General features: G+C 40.5%; 1 protein-coding gene across 4 annotated transcripts in view; it reads left to right on the top strand.

Annotated features, from left to right (window-relative positions):
- Nucleotides 1-7,413, top strand: part of CHD7 (chromodomain helicase DNA binding protein 7) — a 122,971-nt gene that overhangs the window by 14,805 nt on the left and 100,753 nt on the right. Inside the window, exon 1 of one of the 4 annotated variants that reach the window (XM_014544101.1) lies at nucleotides 5,378-5,382. The exons of the other annotated variants lie outside the window; for them this stretch is intronic. The gene's annotated coding sequence lies outside the window, so the exon portion shown is untranslated. Of the gene's footprint in view, nucleotides 1-5,377; nucleotides 5,383-7,413 lie in introns of those variants that run through there. 4 annotated transcript variants of the gene reach the window in all.

Genomic DNA, 7,413 nt, shown 5'->3' with positions numbered 1-7,413 from the left:
GCTCCAGGTGCGTAGGGCGCCGCCCAGGTGCAGGCTTGCTGGGTTTAAACCTGCAGGACTCCGGGCGTGACCTTCGCTCTGCGCCTGCGCTTCCGGGTCTACGCATTTTCCCCCTTTTTTATATATTGATTAAAGGAAAATGAAATTGGCCCTGAATGGTTTGGCTCAGTTGATAGAACGTCAGCCTGAGGAGTGAAGGGTCCCACGTTCCATTCCGGTCAAGCCCCCATGCCAGGATTTGCAGGCTCGATCCCCAGTGTGGGGTGAGCAGGAGGCAGCCAGTCAATGATCCTCTTTCATCATTGATGTTTCCATCTCCCCGGTCCCTTCTTCTCTGAAAACAATAAAAACATTTTAAAAAAAAGAAAGAAAAAAAGAAAAATGAGATTGGAAAAAAACAAAACCCCACAGTAAATCGCTTAGTTGTTATCCAATGTCCATCAGAAGCAATGTATTTAGTAACTATCACATATGGTGTGTTTATATTTTATCTTAATGAACCGTAATCTGTACACTGTGTGTGAAATGAAACCCTCCACTCCCTTCCTATGATGAAACTACTAGTGTGGTTGCAATCCAGGCCTTCCATAGTCTTTCCTTTAATTCCAGGTTTAGGGATTAAAAACACCTTGTAAATATACTTACCTGAATACTGAGGTTTCTCAGAAAGTGCATAGTATTTTCCAAGTTATTTTTTCAAGAAATTTTGCCATTTTCCTTGATATCACATTAATGCATTTATAGAAGATGTAACTTTTCTGTGATGATGAGACTTAGATATTTGCACCAGCAACCCGTGGCTATTGAGCACCAGAAATGAGGCGAGCGAGACTAAGTAACTGAAGTTTTAATCTTTCAAAAATTTTAACTAATTTAAATTTAAATTTAAATAGCTTAGGTATAATTAAACATGACAAGTTATTTAAGTAATCAGAAAATAAGAGGCAGAATACAACCAGAACTAGAAAAGAGTCTTTTGTTGTTTGTGTAACCAGGGTAAGCTTTGTGTTTCTACTCATATTCTCTCTCACTTCTTACCAGATGGCTTTAAAACTATGGATAAATACCCTGTATCTTTTGGCACTACTAGGTGGTGATAGAATATAGTGATCTGCATGTGGTAACACTGACACAATTCATTTTGTTATTTTTGGAATAAATCTCTGCTGTGTAGCAGCCAATTTGTTGCTAAACACAGCATGCTTTTAAAAGTAATGTGAATAGTGTCTTGTTTTAAAGTATAAGTGATATTTCAGAAAGTTATTGTTTTAATCCCCCCCCCAAGGGAGTCCCCATTACAAATGCTTCATATAAAGCATGTGTTACTATTTAGTTTCAAAGTTAAAGGCTATCACAGTTGATAAAACTGTTTTATTTTCCTTGAAAAAGATTTCTCAAAATTTGATATTAAATTCAGTCTACTCATTCCCGGAAGAAAAAATACTGAAAATATTTTCTCAAGTGCTTATGGTTGACAGCTATATCTTGCTTATAGGTTGCTAAGCTTCACTTTCCATATTTTCAGGTCAGTATGTCTATATGTATGGATCTCTTGATCAGAAGGCACATGTGTCTTTATTTGGTATCGAAGACAAGCAGAGAAATATTAGTTGTCCTAAAATGTTGCTTTAGAGTGAATTAGTCCTATATTAAGATTGATATGATTGCCCCCAAATTTTATGATGTATGATTAGTGGCAGAGGGTAAATTAAATTAATAGAAATTTAGGTTATGGTCCTTAGTTGATATTTTTCCCAAAAAGGATTTGAGAAATTCTGACAAAAGTGTGTGTGTGTGTGTGTATGTATGTATGTATATGGTGTGTGTGTGTGTGTGTGTGTATGGTGTGTGTGTGTGTGTATATATGTATGTATGTATGTGTATGGGGGGTGGGTGTGTGTGTGTGTGAAATGGAAACAGGAACTTTGGTCCTGGAATGGAAGAGCAAGGGATTATGCCAATTATGGCCTTGGTTGCTGGGACTAAGCATGGACTTACATAATTTGAGTTTCCTGGTGAATGTGCAAAGGGATATATGATAAGATGTATAATTCTCATTAAAAAGAAGGAAATATATATTTATTCCTTCTTTTCTCAGAGATGTATTTTTCCTGGCATCAAATCCTAAAATAGTTTTTTTTGTGGTATATTGTATATGTGGGAAGTAGTGACTTACATCACAAATACTTTTTTTGATAAGACTAGGTTTACAAGTATAGAAATAGGGCTTTTGTTTGTTTGTTTGTTTTCACATGTGTCCCTTGATGACACCATCTGAGTGTGTGAGACTCAGGGCTGCTTGGTGGAGGTCATCCTGTGAAGGTTACGTTGATCTGGCCTAGGTGCCTGCACCCCGACATCCTGCCTGGTAAGTGACTTAAGATGCCTGAGGCGGATGGGTGCATGCGTTAGGCAGTCTCCCCTGGATTTGGGGCTATTAATTAGGTCATAGATAGGACCTCTGTAGAAGATAATTTGACATTCTTTAGGTCATCCAGAGTCTAAATTATTACGAATAATATTGTGTCACTGAATCTTTCTTTAAAAAATTTTTTTAAAAAATGTATTGATGAGAGAAGGAAGGAGGGGTAAGGAGAGAGAGAGAGAGAGAGAGAGAGAGAGAGAGAGAGAGAGAGAGAAAGAGAGAATTTGTTGCTCTACCCCCTCATGCATTCATTGGTTGATTTGTGTATGTGCCCTGACTGGGTACCTTGGCATATTAGGATGGTGCTCTACCTGGCCAGGGCCTGAACCCTTTGTTTTAAAATGTCATATGAATCTCAATTCAATAAAAATGAGAGTCTGAAGTACTAATTTTGTATCTTATTGGTGGAGAGCAGAGCTCTGTTCTTTTGGAAACCAGATAAGAGGGTTGTAGGGTAAACATTCTATTTTATTTTTTAAAATTATTATATTTTTTATTGATTTCAGAGAGGAAGGGAGAGGGAGAGAGAGATAGAAACATTAATGATGAGAGAGAATCATTGATCTTCTGCCTCCTGCATGCCCTGCACTGGGGATTGAGCCCACAACCTGGGCATGTGCCCTGACCGGGAATCAAACCATGACCTCCTGGTTCATAGGTCAATGCTCAACCACTGAGCCATGCCAGCCGGGCTAAATATTCTAGTTTAAAAGTTGATTTCCTAACATTCATTGCCACCTGGATGGAAATACCTCACCTGCTGGTATTTGGGGCCATAACCATAAGTAAATCCAGGATTTCCCCCCAAAAGGAATTCAGGTTTTTATTAAATAGCTGATCAAGGTTCCAGGGTAGCTCTGTCCAGTGGAATTTTTTGGGATGTTGGAAGTGTTCTCTGCACTGTCTGGCCCTCATTGTAGCCTGTAGCCGCTCCAGGTTATGAAGCACTTGATTTGTGGCTGATGTAACTGTGCAACTAAATTTTTAAAATTTTATTTAATTGTAACCAATTTAAACTTAATTAGCCACGTTTGGCTACCATATTGCACAGCACTTATTTTAGAGTCATAATTGTCAGCCATAGTGTTCAAACTTTTTTGTCCCCTAAAGATTTGAAAAAGAAGTTTGAAATTCTGATTTTATTTTTTTTTCAGTTCACATAAATGTATTAAAATGTATTTGTCTGCATGACTGTCATTTCACTAAAGAGGCATCTGTCCCCTGACCCTGCTCCTCTTTGGTATTTTTTATTGAAACTCTGCTGCCAAAAGACTCGTCTATTTGGTTAGTGCCCTAGGAGGATGAATTAAAGGCATGTTGGTAAAAAGTGATCGTGAACGGAATATGGCAAAAGAGAAGCAGCAGGGGGCTGGTTAAGTTTAGTAGAGAGCTGATGTGGCCCTCAGGAGACTGGAAAATGACTCCTTAAGCTCTCCCTGCCCCTTAGAAACTCTCTAGGGTTCTGCAGGGTTCCACCTATCTTGGTGTGAAGACCGCTAGAGTGGTCAGTTCTGACTCTGGGATTGGTTCTTAGTACCTTCTGCACACCAGAACCACCTGTCACCAAGCAAAGATGCCTAAGCCTCTGGTGTGGGACTCATGCTCCTTAAGTTCATCAGAGGTTGAGAAGGACTGCCTCAGAGGACAGTGGAGAGAGTTTTGGCTTGAAAAACGTCAACCAGGTTTTACCACCCGTTGATCACCTGCGTAGAAAGTTTGTAGTAGTGTTTCCATGGGTGGTTGAGTAGTATAGCCTGCTGGTATGTCTACTAAGATAAATTAGTAGAAACTAGACCCCCAGTAACAGCAAGTTGATTTACTGCTGTTAGATCTGGATCATTAACTTTTAGAGAGTAGGTGCCAAGATGGCCGTGTTAGTTCTGAAAGAATGTACTTTGAACAATTCTCGTTGACATTTAGATTCCAGAGTTATTCTAGATAATAAAGTATGAGCACTAGAGAGAGCATTTATCTTCTGTTACAAAGGCATGCGTTGAGATCATTCTGTAAATGATACTGATATCTACAGGTAACCGCTCACCTGTTTACACTGTTTTGCTTAAAGCAATGCTCTTAAACATTGACAACTCCAAAGAGCTTTTGTGTATGATGATTTTTCCTGTGGATATTTACTATATCAGAAATTAACATTATGAAAATTTTAAAATATTAACTCATTTAAAAATAATAGCAAACCCATTACATTGACATAAGTAACATTTTGAGAATAAAAAGTATTTTCCAACAAGAAATGTGAAGAGAAGAGTAGCATATTTTATATTTTTGCTAATGTTTCATTTCTGGCCTAATAGAGGACAACTGGGTCCCCCTGTCTCTGCTGCTGCGTTGGGTCTGTTGTAATGTATTGTTTTGGTTGAATTGTATGACAGTAATGTGTTACACATATACATGTAGGTGAACAAAAGAATAGTGTTTTAATACCTTTTAAGATAATTATGGATATCCTTTAATACTACACCAAACCTCAACAAGTGGTAAGTTTCTTAAAGGTTACTGGGAAAGTGGGATCTGAGGCTGTATCAGTGAATTTTTCATGCACTGTTACATTAAAACCCTGATACTTAGAATACCTCTCTTTTCACCATGCAGGATTTTGTAACATCACAGATAGATCACTTGGAAAATGCTGGCCTGTTAATGCTGATCTTCTCAGTATTGACACATTTTAGTACACAATATTAGCAATCACATATGTCACTATCACTACCATCTTATCCAGAAGTCTTTGAAAATTGGCAAGTTGTCAAGTTCATTGTTGTGGTCACAGGTTTCCAAAATTCTGAATTTTGCCTGAAAGCTCCTATTTTAGCATTGGAAATAAACACTGTCAGTTACTTTCCTTGAAGTGACAAGCTCACTTTGTTCATTTCAAGAAAATGACTGAATAACCGCAGTTAGTTTTACCGTCATTCCTTCACATGAAAACAGCAAAAAGTGTTCCGGGAGGCGGCCATCCAGTCCTGACTCGCCATGCACTACAGTCGCACGAGTGCTTTCCCGGGGAAGCTCGGTGCTTGGTATGCAGCAGAAATGCTCCCTGTTCCTCACAGAGGAGACAGAGATGTGTGTGTAGGAATAATCAACATCAATTTCTGCTGTTCTGTCAAGGACATTCTTAAATGAACGGGCTTTTCTCTTCTCTTAATGTGGGTTTGTGGCCCTGAGAATGGTGGTCATAGTACAGTTTGCTGTCGCTGCTTTGATTGTGTTGGCCCTGTCAGTGTAAATATCCACACAGTGAAAGAGACAAAGAGTGTCTTGGTATATTATGAAAAAGTTTTGATTTTGTGGGGGGCTCACAAGGGTCCATGGTCTACACACTGAGTGTAGGTGGTTTTAAGGGAAATTCCAAATAACTATTCTTTATAAAACTGAAAATTTGTTTTTATCTAGAAAACAATCTGAGCTGTATTTGTGAGTGGGAAGGTAAAGCAGAACCGGGGTGCTGCTATCACTCGCAGGCTGTGTCTTCAGCTGGAGAGAACCCAGCGCCTGCAAGAGAAGGGACTGATTTTTGCCCTTGAGGGACCTGTGGTTTCTGGAGCTACTGGCTGCTGCTGTTTCTTCTTTTTCTTCTAGTCTTTGGGTGAGAGACCATTTACAGTGAAAACTCATTTTTAAATTGGGGCCTGGTACTGGGTAATTGAGAAGCATTTTTCTTGCTATGTCAAGAAGAGCCCCCTCAGTCATGCCAGCACCCCTGCTGCCTGGGGAGACAGAGCACCCCATGCTCGCCTCTCTTCTTCCTCATGTCTGTAGTTTGGAGTTAAAGATTCTTCCAGTGAAAATCAGGTCTGACAGTAGCTTGTCTCAGCTGGGTGTGAAGAAATAGGGTTGTTGAGAAAGGGTGGTTGCCAAGATCTTAGTGGAGTCGTTGGTTGGTTCATTCATTCATCAGATGTTGAGTGACTCTGGAGGCCTCTTTTTCATTTTTTAAATATATTTTTTATTGATTTCAGAGAGGAAGGGAGAGGGAGAGAAAGATAGAAAGGTCAGTGATGAGAGAGAATCATTGATCGGCTGCCTCCTGTATGCTCCACACTGGGGATCGAGCCCTCAACCCAGGCAAGTGCCCTGACCGGGAATCGAATGGTGACTTCCTGGTTCACAGGTTGAGGCTCAACCACTGAGCCTTGCCGGCCGGGCTGGAGGCCTCTTTTTGATATCAAAGTACATGGGAACCCGAATTCATATTCAGAGCTTGTTTGGTGATACTAGGGTAGGAACAGAGGGCAGTGATTCTGTTGAGGTTTATTTTTCCATCCAGGCTTCTCGTAGTCTCTGCCACAGGGAAGAGCTCTTCTCGGTTGAGATTTTCCTGGGATCCTTGTATCTGCTGGATCCAGTTGGCTAAATTAATGTGTTTTTTGGGGGCCCCCAGTAGACTGCACCCCTTCTGTTAATACCTTCTTTCTTTTCTCAGGTTTGATAAAATTATTGTGCAGCTTTTAATTTACTTTATTTTTCTTGAGTGCACTTGGCTGTTGGTGTTTCCAAAACTCATTAGGTTTGTTTTTACGTACCTAATGGATTGTGTGTCAAATGCTACTGTGAGTTCCAGTAAGATGAGGAGTGAATCTCACTAGCTTGAGTCAGACTTAAGCTTTTTCATATTCTTGTATGCCTCTCTGCATCATAACTTGTGTCTGCTGGCTGCAGCCTTGGATGGTGAGGGCCTTGGGAAAAGGTGGCTGGGAGGTCACAGGTCTTGAGGTAAGCCAGTGGATCACCACAGTTCTTGCTTAGGTACTAGGTGAGTGCTGGCCTCACAATTAGGTAGAAGAATTCAAGAAGGCCCAGCTGGCGTGGGTTAGTGGTTTGAGGGTCAACCTATGAACTGAGAGGTCACGGTTTGATTCCCCTGTGGGGCACATGCCTGGGTTGCAGGCTCGATCTCCAGTGGGGGTGTGTGTGCAGGAGGCAGCCAATCAATGATTCCCTCTCATCATTAATGTTCCTCCCTCCCC

The sequence above is a fragment of the Myotis brandtii genome, unplaced genomic scaffold (assembly GCF_000412655.1).
Source record: "Myotis brandtii unplaced genomic scaffold, ASM41265v1 scaffold351, whole genome shotgun sequence".
Taxonomy (NCBI): Eukaryota; Metazoa; Chordata; class Mammalia; order Chiroptera; family Vespertilionidae; genus Myotis; species Myotis brandtii.
The sequence above is the reverse complement of the archived record's forward strand: the minus strand, read 5'-3'. Positions and strand labels throughout refer to the sequence as shown.